We start from the raw sequence: 16,794 nt of genomic DNA, 5'->3' as shown, positions 1-16,794 counted from the left end.
GCAAAGCTTTCCTTTTTATTTATATTTTTCCTTGCAACAAAAACAAACATCTCGAGTTTTGTTTTGTCCCGACTTCTGGCGGTTTTTTTTTCAATTGCTAAAATTTTCTGATTATTGTTCTGTCGGGTCTCAAGAGTTTTGGAATGTTCCACCGCAGGTTCGTTAAAAGTAACTGGAGTCTGTCCATTCATCATGATGTCCAATATTTTATCCCGCACCGCAGTGGGATAGTGTCAAGCAAACTCGGTCAAGAGTTCCTGCATGCAGTTGCGCAGTGTTTGAAAGGCTGGCGTGTGAAGTTTTTGGTGTAGAAATGACTGTTCTGCGTGTGTTTGGGAAAACCTGCACAGTATTAAGCAAATTCTGCAGCAAAACAAAAACATGGTTGTGACTAACCTAATGTGCATCTGTTCTCAACTTCCTCCACAGTGGCCAACATAATTTTGGCTAGCTTTTCTGTTGAGTTATATGGGCAATGTAAGCCCAACCATAGGGGGACTCAGTTCACCAGACTGCCTATGATCTGACCTGATTTCAACATTTTCTGTTGAAATGGTGGTAATACTTACCCAAATATGGGAGGTACATTACAATAGGGTGATGGATGATGTCATGTATTTCTTCATATTTGCATCCTTGGTGTTCAGTGCAGCCTTACATAGCATGTGGGAGAGCTAACATCGAAATGAAGCTTTTTTTGGACCCTTTGAATTTATTTTTTTTATGGTAGTCTGAGAAATCTGTATCCTGAAATAAAGCACTCAGCAAATTTCCCCTCAACTCCGTTTGTGTCAGAAGTTCCATATTATATTGGACAGCTAACCTTAATATTTAAGTAATCCTCAAATGGAACATCCCTGAGATGTCAGGAATGCAGAAGACATCTCCTGGTTAGCCACACCAGCTCTAATTTAATCTTGAAACACAAAGATGTGTAAAAGGCAAATCTGATTTAGGGTTTTAAACAGACAGAATTGACTGGTGAAACTTGTAATTTGTGAAATTTGTACAGGGATTATTAATGTTACACTTGGGATATTGTGTGTGCATTTCTTGATGGCTCATTTTAGAAAGGATATTGCAGTCATAAAGTTGTGCAAAGTATTGAGTATGATACATTCATAAGCAAGTTTAGTTATGAAAAAGAACCAAATACTGTAATAAGTTCTTAAAGATAGTTAAATATTATAGAAAGAAACATTTGCATTTATACAGAACTTATCACAATCACAGGATGTCGTAAAATACCTCATGCAAATTAAATACTACTGAAGGGTAGTCAGTGTTGTAATATAAGAAGCTGAACAACCAGTTAATACACAGTCATATTCCCAAAACAACAATGTGGTAATGACCAAATAAGTTGTTATTTTTGTGTGATGTTGACTGAGGCTTAAATATTGGCCAGGACACTAAGGAGAACTCTCCTACTGTTCTACAAAATAGTGTCACAGATTTTTTTGTATAGATGAGGGTTGATCAAATATATGATGATGCAAATTTTAAAGGGTTGATTTAATATGATGATGCAAATTTTACAGATGAAGTGTTGGAAGACAAGGTGTTAGTTCATAAACATTGTAATGGTTGTTGAATTGGTGTAGGTGGCATAAGTGGGCGGCACGGTGGCACAATGGGTGGCACAGTGGTTAGCACTGCTGCCTCACAGCGCCAGAGACCTGGGTTCACTTCCCGCCTCAGGCGACTGACTGTGTGGAGTTTGCATGTTCTCCATGTGTCTGCGTGGGTTTCCTCCAGGTGCTCCGGTTTCCTCTCACAGTCCAAAGATGTGCAGGTCAGGTGAATTGGTCATGCTAAAATTGCCTGTAGTGTTAGGTAAGGTGTAAATGTAGGGGTATGGGTGGGTTGCGCTTCGGTGGGTCGGTGTGGATTTGTTGGGCCAAAGGGCCTGTTTCCACACTGTAATGTAATCTAATCTAAAAAAAAGGTAGCGTTTTGAATAAAATGAATATTATGGGGATTGGTGGTTTGGAGGACACTTGGGAGTTTAGTTTGAAGATAGGTAAGGCATTGAATTAGACCCTTTTCAGCTGTTGGCATGAGGTAGAGATGGTGATGGACAAATGCCATAGAGGTGGAAGTATTTCGAATAAAGAAGGGATGAATTCAAAAGCACAGGTCTGGAACAAGTAGGACATGAAGTTGTGAACAGTCTGTTTCAAACAGAGTGTCTGGTGAATGAGTTGGAATTTTTATCAAAAGAATGAACTTCAAGATAGGAGCTGAAGGCAATGATCATCCTTCACTAACTTTTTCTGATGGTAGAACCATAGGTTCATAGAATGTCTACGGTGTGGAAGCAGGCCGTTTAGCCAATCAAGTCCACATTGACCCTCGAAAGATCATCCCTCACAGACGTACCGTCTTACCCAACCCTATAACCCTGTATTTACCACGGCTAATCCACCTAGCCTTCACATCCCTGGGCACCGTGGGCAATTTCCCATTGCCAATCCACCTAACCTGCACATCTTTGGACTGTGGGAGAAAACCGGAGCACCTGGAGGAAACCACGCAGACAAGGGAAGAACATACAAACTCCACACAGACGGTCATAAAGTCTTAGAATCGTACAGCAAGGAAAAACAGGGCCTTTAATCCAACCAGTCCATGGCAACCATAATCCCAAACTAAACCAGTCCCACCTGCCTGCACTTGGCCCATATTCCTCCGAATATTTCTTATTCATGTATTTGTCCAAATGTCTTTAAAACATTGTAACTTTATCCACATCCACCACTTCCTTTGGAAGTTTATTCCAAACACAAACCTCTGTGTAAAAAAAAAACCTCTCATGTCTTTTTAAAATCTTTCTCCTCTCATTTTAAAAGTATGCCCCAGGGTTGTCTTGAAATTCACTACTCTAGGAAAAAGCCACTTACCGTTCACCTTATCTATACCCCCTTGATTTTATAAACCTCGATATGGCCACCCCTTAACCTCCTATGCTCCAGTGAAAAGAAAATCCCAGACTATCCAGCCTCTACTTACAACTCAACCCTCCGTTCCTAGCAACATTCTGGTAAATATCGTCTGAACCCTCTTCAGCTTAATAATATCCTTTCTATAACAGAGCAACGAGAACTGGATACAGTGCTCCTGGAGAGGCCTCAACAATGAGCTGTACAACGTCAAAAATGACATCGCAACTCCTATACTCACGTGTCTGAGTAATGAAGACAAATCTACTAAACACCTTAATTACCCTGACTACATGTGATGCAAACTTCAAAGAGTTATGTATCGGATCTCATAAGTCTCTCTGTTCGACAACACTAACCAAGGCCCTACTTTTAATTGTTTAAGTCCTGCCCTTTTTTGTTTTACCAAAATGCAATACTTTGCATTTTTCCAAATGAAACTTCATCAGCCATTCTTCAGCCTTTTGACCCAATTGATCAAGATCTCTTGGTAATCTTAGATAACCTTCTTCACTGTCCACGATACTTCGAATTTTGGTGTCTTCTGCAAGCTTGCTAATCATCCTATCTATACTTTCATCTAAATCATTTCCATAAATGACAAATAAAAATGGGCCCAGCCCTGTGGAACACCACTGGTCACAGGCCTCCAGTCTGAAAAACAATCCTTCACCATCACTCCTGCCGTTAAACTACTTTTATATCAAATTGGAAAGCTCACCTTGAATCCCATGTGATCTAATTTTATAATTAGTCTACCATGCAGAATCTTGTCAAAGGCTTTACTAAAGTCCAAGTAAACAATGTCTACCACTCTGCCCTCATCAATCGCCTTGGTTACTTCCTGAAAAAACTTGATCAAGTTTATAAGAGCGATTTTCCTCGCACAAACCATTCTGACTATCCCTAATCATTCCTTACCGCTCCAAATGCATATAAATCCTATCTTTAAGAATCACCTCCAACAACTCATTCACCACCAAAGTCAGCTGCGTAGGTCCATAGTTCCCAGGCTTTTCCTTACAGCCCTGATTAAACAAAGGCACAACATTAACCACCCTCCAGTTATCCAGCACCTCACCTGTGATTATAGATCATAGAAATATTTCCTCAAGGAGCCCAACAATGTCTTCCTCAACTTCTTGGGATACACAAGATCAGATCCTGGAGATTTATCCACTTCTATATTTTCTAAGACCTCTACCACTTCTTCTGTAATGTGAACCGTCTTCAAAATATCAATATTTATTTCTGAGTCACTCAAGGGTGGAATCGAACTCAGGTCCTGGAACTGTGATGAAAGCAACAAATGCTGGAGATCATAGCAGGTTGGGCAGCATCCATAGAGAGAGCGTAAGCTAATGTTTTAAGTCGAGATGACTCTTCATCAGAGCTGGGACCCTGGCACTGTGAAGGCAGCAGTGCTTAACCACTGACTCACCATGCCATCATTGTACTGCAAGCATTCTTCACTCCTCCAACTTTGGTCTTTTGTATATTATAAATCTCTTCGCCTAGCCACCAAATGTGCTCATGCTTCCAAATGTCTAAGTCCAAAAATCTGGATTTTTTTCCTAGGTGTTTGCCTTTCTACCAGCTGCTCCTTTTTAGAGCTTTCTTGAAACTTTTTGGGTCTAAGCTTTTAGTTCCCTTTTAATATGTAGCTTGTTGCGTAGGAATGTTTTAATGCACATAATGATAAAGTATTGTTTTCAGTGGTTTAGAAATTGTATTGACGGGGGCATAGACTCATGATTATCACTAAATAACAGAAGCAATGAGTTAGAAGATGGATTTTGTCAAAGTTATGAGAGCGTGCAATGCTGTATTAAAATTGGCCATTGACACCGTTTATTTTTATACATATGTTTATGGGATGTGCATGTCACTGCTTAGGCCTATTTTTATTGCCCTACCCCAATTACATTAGACAATCTGGTGGTGAACTGCCTCTTAGAGTGTGTAGATATTCCCACAACACTGTTAGGAAGAAGCTCCAGGATTTTGACTCAGTGACAGTGAAGGAATGAACAGTGACATATTTCCAAGTCAGGGTGGCATGTGACTTGGAGAAGAACTTGCAATTCAAGGTTTTCCATGCATCAGCTGCCCTTGTCCTTCATTGACAGCTGTGTTTTCAGGTGACTAGGCCCCAAATTCTGGAATTTTTGTCCTAATCCTCTCTGACTCCCTACATATCACTCTCCTCTTTTAAGATGCTGTTTACATTCTATCTCTTCAACCAAAATTTGACATCTATCTAAACATTTTATATGACTCGGTACAATTTTATCCAGTAACAGCCATGCTTTATTGTTAATGATCCTCCCATACTGCAAGACACCTGAAGTCATTCTCAGACAAAATCCCAGTTGGATATTTAAATTTAAGATAAAGAATGAAATACTTTGCCTACAAGTAGACTCTTGCTGTACTTTTAATTTCTACTGACATTGGGATTCTATCAAATAAGGAATTTTAATGCACATAAAGCTGCTCTCCCAAGATTTTAAAAAAGGAATGTTTAGCTTTTATAAACACTTTCATTTGGAAACAGTTTCTGTATTAGCAATAATGTGTACTGACTAATAAAAAGGAAAGGGGATGAATATACACTTTTAGCTTTGCACAGTCATCAACACACATTCCAATTTCCAAGGTCCTGAATGAAACCTTCAATTTCTGTCAATAACGCAGGAATAGAAAATTTACTGTTTGAAAAAAAATGTACACTTTATGAAAAAGTTTCAGTAACCTAGCTCACTGAATTTAGAGTCCATTTAGTGTTATATTTTAAATTAGGTTCGGTAAAAGTTATAACAGGATAGGAAATAGCCATTTTATTCGAAGGAATTTGAATATCTGATTAATTACAACTGCCTGTATGGTAACTTTTTTTTTCTATGTTGACCCAATTTTAAGTAAGGTGCAGACTGAATTTCAATTTTATCCCCATAATAAAAATCAATGAGTGGTGCCCCTATCTATAATGATCAATTGCTTCTCCACAATTTTGCCAGTTATGCTTGAAACTAAGGTCATTTGTGTCAAATGCAATAGAAACAACCTTCAGAAGGTGATTACAATGAAGAAGTCTTTCATTATGTTTTTTATCTTTATTGATGACAAAAGGTATATTGAATTATTTCTCTTCTGGATATTGTCAATGAGCGATGAAGAAAGGTTTCATTATCACAGTTCACTTGATATGTTTGTGATGAGTTCATTGCCGTCACTTCAGGTACAACAGATAAACCACTCACAATGGCCCAGTTTACATCTCCTCACAATGAGTAACACCACCAGTGACATAATAAGAGATGCCAACTGAGGCTGGCTGACAGATGTCAGTTGGCTATCAGTTAGCCTAAACTGTATGGCAGATTACAAATATTGACCTCCAACTGCCTGTATTTCTACAATGCAGTGCCTTCAGATTCATAATCAACTTGACAAAGAGAAGTTCTTGTGGTCTCTAAGGTGACAAATTCTTCATGGTAAAAATGCACAATGCAAATGTGTTCAAGCTCCATTACAACAAAATGCTGCGTTTACATGAATAAAATTAATTGAAGAGACAATCATCAGATTTATGTTGTGAATGAAATCTTTCAGTTTAAAGACTGCAAAGTTCTGTAAAATTCTGCTGCTGTCTGTGATTGTCTTATATCCTATCAATAAGACTATGTGTATTGGTATAACATAGAATGAAGACCATTGACATAGTTACAATAGCAAGTGAAGCATCAACTTACTGTTGGGGCTTCAAAGTAATTTTCTTTGGGAGGTATGCATACTTAGAATGTAACACGATGTCAGGGACAATCCTGATACTGCACACCTTTGGTGATAGACTTTGATGTTTAAAATATCTTCAGGGAGTAACCATGAGCAAAAACCATTGAATGTAAAACAGAGGAGATCATGATGAGCATTTTATAACAACACTTTCTCTCTTTTTCAGCCCTTTTATCCTTTCTCATTGAAAAATCAAAAGAAAAAGTGAAGTTGACAAAACATATAGAGTCAACAGTATGGTGTTGGAAAAGCACAGCAGGTCAGGCAGCATCCGAGGAACAGGAGAGTCAATGTTCTGGGCATAAGCCCTTCATCGGGAGGGGCACATGGTGCAAGGGGGCTGAGAGGTAAATAGGACAGGACTATGGGGACAGCAGGGGTGGAAAGGTAGCTAGGAAGGCAATAGGTGGATGCAGGTGGGAGGTGATAGCGATAGCTTGGAGCGGCGGGTGGTGTGGATAAGTGGGAAGGAAGATGGGCAGGTGGGAGAAGTTCAAAAAGGCGATGCCGATTTGGAGTTTGAATCTGGGATAAGGTGGGGAAGGGAAAAGAGGAAACTGGTAAAATCAACATTGATGCCGTGTGGTTGGAGGTTCGCTAGGCAGAAGATGAGGCACTTTTCCTGCAGGGATCTGGTGGCTAGGATTTGTAGAGTAGATTTGTTTTCTAAACTCTTTCTCCTTCCTCTGTGGCATCAAAAGAAGAATGGTATTTGACATCTTGTTTTGTGGATATGATGGATTCACTGACTTTGGACTAAGGGCTACAAAATCACTAAAGGCTAAGAATCTTCAATGGCTGTCCACTGGAAGGTGCACATGTTCAGATGTCTAGTGATGAAACTAAGAAAAGGCTGCTCTCTCCCTCACAGTGCAACTATGCTAACATTCATATCAATTCATATACTAAGAATTAAATATTTAAAGTAAGGCTCAATTTACGAGAGACTTCCATTCATGTGTCTCTATTATTGGATTTTCACTCAGAAGCTTAGCAGCAGCTGTGTTCATACTATAAATTGTTTTTTTTTCCAAATGTCCTGAGGCAATATTTCAGTTTTACCGTCGAATGCCAGTACTTTGGTGTAATGTAAAGAGTGCTTATGGTAACATCTAAATGACACTTTAAAAACAGACTTAAGTAACTTAGTGGATTGTGAGTTTAACAGCAAAGCAGATTCTGACAGGAATTTCTTTCATGCCATTGATAACTTTGAATAGCTTCTCTGGTTGCAGCACTCCTATTTGAATACTAAATATGTAGGATTTTTCAATGGCATAATGGATAAATACATTTTATTTTGGTCTGCTATCAGGTCATGTTACCAAGAAGGTCCTGAGTTCAATTTCATCTGAGCTAATTTTTTAAAATCACAATTACAATGATGAAAAGAAAGCTAAAATTCTCCTTAATGTCATTTCCCGTGGAGAGTAGGGGGGGAAAACATCAGTAAGAGGCTGTATCACGCAGTGACTCCTCTGGGAAATATGTGAACATGGGACAGAATTGGAATTAACTCTGTCAGCAACTAGTTATCTGAAAATTGAAATCTAGGGATCCATGTAAAGAAAGAACTCTTTTAACTGTGCTGCCAAAGAAATGTATCGCAACACATGCAAGAGCTTTCAGCAGAAATTGGGAAATAAAAAAGAAAGCAAAAGTCTAGAAATTTTAATGTGCTTGCATGTTGTAAAAGCCTCTGCTTCTAATCTTGCACACTCTTCATTTCAATCCTCTCAAAGAAGGAACCAGAAGCTTTGTGGACCCATAGTCTGCTCCCAACATTTGTACCCATCATTGCTTATCCCCTCTGCAAACCCAAGCTCAGATGAAAATTATTCTGTCCTCAGCCTCCAACACCAATTCTAAGACAAGGTTTATCAAATGAGAAACATGATTCCTGAAAATATTTCTAAGTCTTATGCATTCGAATTTATCAATTTAATAATGTTCCCATGTCAAAAACACATATCAGACAGAGCATTTTCTTCTCGACATTGCCTATATAGAAATAATTGCTGCAGTAAGCCTTGGCCATCTTTTTACACTTAGACTCATATTTTGTTTTGTACAATCAGAGAATTGTCCCAGTGCAGGAGGAGGCCATTCAGCCAATTGTGTCTGCGCCAGCTCTCAGCAACAGCAGCTCAGCCAATCCCATTCCCCTACTCCCTCCCTATCGCTTTACAAATTCTTCAGCTGCTTTTTCAATTCCGTTTTTATAACCACGATTGAAGCTGTCTCCTCTATAGTCTCAAGTAGAACATTACAGATTCTAGTCACTCACTGAATAAAAATATTTTCATCTGACTTCTTTTGCCAAACAACTTAAATTCTTATCCTCTGGTTCTTAAGCCTTCTTCCAATGACTAAAGTTTCTGCCTATTTTGCCTAGACCCCAATGATTTTGAACAGTTCTATAGAATCTCTGCTCAGTCTTTCCTTCTCAAAAGAAGAACATACCATGCATGAAATTGAAGTCCCTTATCGGAACCATTCTCATAATATTTTTCTGTACTTTCGCGAAAACCTTCACATCTTTCCGAAAGTGCACTACTCAAAATTTGACACAATAATATATTTGATGGTGAACTAACATTTTATGAATATTCATTACGGCTTCCTTTATTTTATAGCCTGTACCTTTATTTATAAATCCTGTATGTGTCTAACCGCTTACTCACATTCTTGATGGAGGGCTTATTCCTGAAACATTGACTGTCCTGCTCCTTAGATGCTGCCTGACCTGCTGTGCTTTTCCAGCACCATACTTTTCAACCCTGATCTCTAGCATCTTCAGTCCTCACGTTCTCCTAACCACTTATTCAACTAATTTGCTATATTCAATGATTTACTCACATGTACCCCCAGGTCATTCTGCTTCTAGCCGCCCTTTAGAATTGTACCCTTTAGTTTAACTTGCCTCTTCTCATTCTTCATACCAAAGTGCAACAATTCATTCTTGTCTGTATTAAATTTCAATGTGTCTGCCAATTTCACCTGTCTACATTCTCTTAAAGTCTATCAGTATCTATGCCTCTGTTCAATATACTTCCAAGTTTTCAAATTCTGCAAGTTTGAAATTATGCCCAATACACATAAGTCTATCCTTAGTACACATCAAGGAATGCAGTGGTTTTTGTGCCAATCCCTGAGGACTCCATACTGTAAACCTTCCATCACTTGAACAAACAACCTTTCACCACTACTATTTGTTTCCTGGAACTAGTCAACTTCATATCCATGTTGTCAGTTTCCTCTTTATTCCATGAACTTCAACTTTACTAGTGGGTGTATTATGTGGTACTTTTGGAAATACATGAAGATCACTTCAACAACATTATCCTCGTCAATCCTTTCTGTCACTTCATCAAAAATCTCAGTCAAGTTACTTAAACACAAATTCTTTTTAACACTTTTGCACACTTTCCTTAATTAATCCACATTTGTCCAAATGATTGTTAATTTTGGCCTGGTTTTTGAGTCTGATTGATCAGGGAATTTAGGATTGCCAGTCAGGATTGCAGTGCAGTACTCTGGAATTCATATTTATTTCAACATTATTCTTTGTAGGCAGAAACAACATGTACATAATTTGTGACTGTTTCAACTCAACAAAATAGGTGTTAGCGATTCGCTGGCTTATTTTTCTAACCCTAACCATGCCAATGAGAGACAACTTGCCTGTTTTGAAATATAAACATAGCCTAACTGTTAACTGTGAAAAATCATTATTTGGTATATTCTTCATAGCCTCTATTATCAATCTACTATTTGGACTTGTCCCTTGCTGTGCTACAGATAAAAGAGCTGTTTCATAAGTTGAGAGTAAATACTTAAAGTCTTTTCCATTCTTGAGTTTCACCATTGTACACAATTTGGTGGTAAAGTTGATTAAATGTATAAAAAGTGACAAATTTGCTACTAAAATTTTAAAAAATTAAAACATGTTCAGGCTAGCAGAACATGTGATGTGTCACAGTTATGGCGTGTTGGACTTTGTGGATGCCAGTTTGAACCAGAGCAAACATACTTGTGGCAAATATTTAAAGTTCCATCAGCTTGAGCTCAGAGGTTATGAACTAGAAGCTGAACTACAGATAGTGCAATGCATCAGGGAAGGGGAAAGTTACCTGGATTCCTTGTACCAGGAGGTATTCTCTCCCTTTAAGTTTGTGTCAACATTTGCTCAGTGTTCAGGGACAAGGGATTATGACTGTAAGTGATTTTCCTCATTTCTCCTTCCCCCACCTCACCCTAGTTCCAAACTTCCAGCTCAGCGCTGTCCCCATGACCTGTCCTACCTACTTATCTTCCTTTCCACCTATCCACTCCACCCTCCTCTCTGACCTATCACCTTCATCCCCACCCCCGTTCACCTATTGTACTCTATGCTACTTTGTCCCCACCCCCACTCCCCTCTCATTTATCACTGCAGGCACCCTGCCTCTACTCCTGATGAAGGGCTTTTGCCCGAAACTTCGATTTTCCTGCTCCTCGGATGCTGCCTGAACTGCTGTGCTTTTCCAGCACCACTCTAATCTAGAATCTGGTTTCCAGCATCTGCAGCCCTTGTTTTTCCCTATGACTGTAAGTGAGGCAGCTAAAAGGAAATGGAGCAGGATTAATTAATGATCTCAATGCAAAGATACTTGCAAGTAGAATTGGCTTTAATGTGTTTAAATTTTACGTTCAGTTTGAGGAATTGTGACGTGATTCAAAACTACTTTGAAAATTTTAAATGAGAATTATGAAAGCAGGGCTTGCTAAAGTCAGTTGACAAAAGAGGTAAAAGGATAAATTAATCAATAAAGATGCATTGACAAATATTTAAGGAGATATTTTAGCATTTGCATAATAGACGCATTTCAATGACAAAATTATTCCAGTGAAAAAAATTCCAATGGACAGACCCCTTATCTGTGGTTAACTAATTATTAAAGAAAAAAACAAGTGTGCAAAGACAAATGGCAGACCAGAAAGTTGCACAGATACACAAACGAAAACACAAAGAATGATTAAAAGAAGGAAAAATTAGAGCACAACTAAAATCTCACAGAAAATAAAAAAATGGAAAAAATGAGTTTCTATGAATATTTAATGAAGCTAAGAGTTAGCAAGTAGGGCCATAAGACCATAAGAATTACATGTGTATTAGTCTAATTTTATCTGAGTAGCTATCTTACTTAATTTCATCAATGTGTTAGACACTTATGGACACTTTTGGAAGATTCCAGGCAGAGAGGAGTTGTCCAGAGGAAAGTGCAATTTCCCAGATAATTCCTCTGGAGTCTGCTATGATGGGAATTCCGCAGGCTCCACACGCACAAGTCCCATTTAAACTGGCATAATGACTGTTTAGCAAGTGGAAACTATGCTCCTTAGTCTCTGAATTCCAATATTTAGTCTCACTCTCACTTTTTCTGTCAACCAGTATTGTCTATTTTAAGTTCATAATTGTCCATATGTACCATTGCCATCCCTAAAATTGGCAAAATGCTTCACTGAAGCAAAAATTGTACAATTATTTCACAAAATGTAGTGACTGCCTGGCTCTCATAAAGCTGATAGTTAGAAAGGAGTTTTGTCAAAATACTCAAATCCTATTAATTCATTCATGTTTGTATTAACAATCAAAAATTGCAGCTAGTCCCTTTCAAACTTGCACACTTCCTGCACAGAACCAAGTTACGGGAGACAGAGAGATTGGGGAAGTGTGACAATCAAGGTAAATATTAAGAAGGTTTTTCTCAATAGGGAAGTGGTGTTGGAAAGTGAATGACCAAGAGAAAGAGGAGCAGACTCCATGTCATTGTGGAGACTGAGGCTATCACTGAACTGGTGATTGAGGAATTCACTGCAAACTAGAGTTGAAAGAGCACAGAATATGACTTGCTCCATAGCGATACACTGGATCTGACAAATAAAATGAGGATGGGTTACAAACAACAGCAAAACTTTAAATTGGCCACACTGAAAGCCAGCAATGGGTGGTGAGGAGGAGAAGGATGTGGTTTGGTATGTGATGACATGGATTCTGTAGTTCTGAATAGTTTATAGGGTTTGTAGAGTGCAGCTGGAGAATAGATTTCCAGAAATGAAACCTAAATGATCAGGTGGAAATGGGAATGTTCAACAATGTAAATAGGAGATTTTGAACATTTCCAGGTATTTAATATAGTTGGTTATAAGTAATATTGAACTTGAAGCTTGGCTGAAATTGAGTGGGGCCCAAGTCTGTAGATTCACCTCAAACAGTTGGGTGAGGTAATATTATAATTGAGGTGCTTGTTTCTTAGTGAGTCTTATAGACATTGTAGGGACTGATCATTGGAGTAATGCGATGCAGTGAAGGTGGTAACAGATAAAGTGATTGTAACAAGGTCAGCAAGATGGATCCCATTGAAACCAAAAGAGAAAATGCTGGAAAATCTCAGCAGGTCTGGCAGCATCTGTAAGGAGAGAAAAGAGCTGACGTTTCGAGTCTAACTGACCCTTTGTCAAAGCTGTCAGTTTCAGATTCCAGCATCCGCAGTAATTTGCTTTTATCCAGTGGATCTTATTGAATGTGAGTTCCCTGATTGGGGCTGTTAATCTGATCCAATCAGGGACCCCAGATTGATAAATAAGAACAGAAGTGTCAGATATCCTATTCGTTCTGAGAACTAGCTCTGAGGGAACTGGATCAGTGTCAAGGACTCTCCATGTGTAAATAAAGGGTGACTTGGTGACAGGATACTGACTCTGTGGCACTATTTCAACAGGGACACAGGAGAAGAAACCATTAGAGACAACGAATTGTGTAAGATAAGCCAAGTTAGAATAAAACCAGGGTGGGCTGGAGACAAGAAGATAGGTCATAATTGGGAGGCCGTACAAATAAATGAAATAATATCATGGTGTCAAGTAGCATGAAATACATTACCACAGGTAGACATATATCTTTGGTGATTTTAACTAGGATCACTCTCATGCTGTTGATTGAGTAAAAAACAAAATAGAGAGATTTGAGTATGAAGTGGTGAGAGTGATGGGTGTGGCATTAAGTATCAATAATGGGGTGTGAATTTACCCAAAAGGCATTCTGCATACATCCAGTAATCCATCCCTCAGAAAAAAAACTACTAGTAGCATTGCAATATCACAACCTGAGATCCCCTTGCTTCCTGTGAAAGTATAGACTCGAATGTCAAAATTAATGGAACTCAATATCCATGTGTCCACCATGTTTGTGTGGTTTGTCTACCTATGACATTCCAAAATTTGACAAGTTGGGGAGATCCCTTAATTTATAATTTCAGGAGGACAATAACATTTGTACACCAAAAGCTCACAAACTTGCCAGGTCATTCTGACTTGAGGCAATGGAGTCTACACCCCCAACCCTGAAGACTAAGCTGGCACATATAATCTAGTGCATCATCACCTCAACAACAGTGGCCCTTTGAGAGAGGTGGCTGCTAAAGTATGGTAAGTGACAGCCATATTCCAATGTATGTAAGAGGTGGAGTATTTGACTGACTGGGTCTGGGTTAATACAAAGTTTGTTTCTGCATCATTCAAGATCAAGCTAAGTACTTTGTATGCAGAATTGGAGTGGTTGAGAATGCCTTGCAAGTCTGCTGCGCATGTCCAATAACACTTCCAGCATTCACCAACTTCAAGTCATGTATATCTGTGGTGGTCGGTTAGCACAGAGATAACTGAGGAGAAAGTGAGGACTGCAGATGCTGGAGATCAGAGTCGAGAGCGTGGTGCTGGAAAAGCACAGCAGGTCAGGCAGCATCCGAGGAGCAGAAGAATCGACATTTCGGGCATAAGCCCTTCATCAGGCTTATGCTCTAAATGTCGATTCTCCTGCTCCTCGGATGCTGCCTGACCTGCTGTGCTTTTCCAGCATCACAGTCTCGACAGATACGACTGAGTTTAAAAGAATTCAATTTAGACAGTGTTTAACACACCTACCAGAGGGTAGTTGATCAATGGTGAGGTGAGTAGTCACTGTCAGGTAGATTATAAGTCGCATGGGAGTGATGACGTAGCCTTGTTTGACACTGATACAAATTTTTAGAGTCATCTGTTGGGCCGAAGGGCCTGTTTCCACACTGTAAGTAATCTAATCTAATCTAATCATAACTCATGACAGCTGCTGTCATATTATCATAAAACAGTTGCAGGGCTGAAATTTCATGGACATCCAAATCCCTGAAGAGGAATCCTCACAGCACAGAGGTTTTGGCACGAAGGCCTCTGCGAGTCGTCAAAAGGTAGAATGTACAGATGAGCTACTGTCACCACACTCCTGTATTGCAGTGAGACCTGGACTCTGCTTCATTCCACTAGCAATCCTCCATGGCATTCTCCAGGTTGAAAAGGTGGAGCATTCAACAAATCTAGTGCCTTTTGTGAAGCCAACTCTATAGGCATTCATTACAAATCTCTGAAAAATCAACTTTAATGGCCTAGATACTGCGCTTGAAAAGCTGAAAAACACCTTCATTGCCATGTACTTGTTCTTCTTAAATTCTCAAATGGCCAGTGTTCCAGGGAAGGCCAAAGAAAACTCTACAAAGACTCTCCGATCTGTTGGTAAAGGGTGGCAATATTCGCATTAATGACTGGGAAAAGATTGCTACCAATTATTCAAAATGACATATAATCAAGAAGGCTAATGGAATGCTATCCTTTATCATGAGAGGTATTGAACATTAAAATAAGGATGTTATGCAGGGCATTGTTGAGGCCACATCTGAGATTCTGTGCACAATGCTGGTCTCCTTATGTTAAGAAAGAAATGCATTGGTGGTGGTAATAATTTGGAGATGCCAGTGTTGGACTGGGGTGTACAAAGTTAAAACTCACACAAAATACCAGATTATAGTCCAACAGGTTTAATTGGAAGCACTAGCTTTCGGAGCACTGTACAACCACCTGATGAAGGTGCAGAGCTCTGAAAGCTAGTGCCTCCAATTAAACCTGTTGGACTATAACCTGGTGTTGTGTGATTTTTAACCTAGTGATGGTTCAGGGGAGGTTTACAAGATTAATATCTGGAATAAGCAGATTGTCTTCTGAGGATAGGTTGGACAAACTGCGCTAGTTTCCATTGAGTGACTTGATCAAATTATATATGATCCTGAATGGCCTGGACATGGAAAATACATTTCCTCTTGTGGGCAAGTCCAGAACAAGAAGGCATTGATGAGGTCACCCTTTTAAAGAAGATACACAGGCAATTTTTTTCTCTTAGACAGTTGTGTGATTTTGGAACTCTCTACCTCAGAAGGCAATGGGATGGGGGTGGGGTGGGGGGTCATTAAAAATGTTAAAGCCTGGGTAGATAGGCAAGAGAATCAAAGGTTATTGGGATTGATGGGAATGTGAAATTTGAAGCCATGATCTTATTGAGTGGCAGAGGAGACTCGAGCGGCCAAATGACTTACTTCTGCCCCAATTTGTATGCCCATATATAACTTGTATGTCAAGCTGCATCATGATTTGAGTCCAAATGCCCTCATGTTGCAGCAGAGAGAGTCAGAGAAGGAAAAGAAAACAAACCCACAATCTGGGATTTCATGGGACATCCTGCCCACTTTGGCCAAAGGTTAACAGGTTGAGAATCTCTTGAATCTCTTGAAGACGCTCAGCAAAAACTTGCAAAATTATGTTGAAGTCATCACCAATTGAACAACAGCTGCTGACAATGGGGAAGTAACTTTTTGGATGGGAACTGAAATGTAACGACTTTCTGTGTTCAGGCTTGGATATCTGAGTCGGTTAAAGGACATCGACTTTGATGAGACATTGAAGCCGACAGTCAATGCGAACTCCTGCACTCATTCGTCTGTTACATCCATGTTTGGATCTGAGCTTAGGTTATTTTATAGCCCTTCCTGCAGAAAAACAACAGGATTGTACTAGAAGAGCCTTGAATTTCCAATCCCTACATCTATCAATGTTAGGAATGGGTAAAGGCTACTGTAGCTACTGCCCCTTCTAGGTCTGTGTCTTTGACCTCCATAAAGCTGGCCGATATGATTAAGAAGATATTGGG

This window comes from Chiloscyllium punctatum, chromosome 8 (assembly GCF_047496795.1).
Source record: "Chiloscyllium punctatum isolate Juve2018m chromosome 8, sChiPun1.3, whole genome shotgun sequence".
Taxonomy (NCBI): Eukaryota; Metazoa; Chordata; class Chondrichthyes; order Orectolobiformes; family Hemiscylliidae; genus Chiloscyllium; species Chiloscyllium punctatum.
This window is presented reverse-complemented; position numbering follows the sequence as displayed.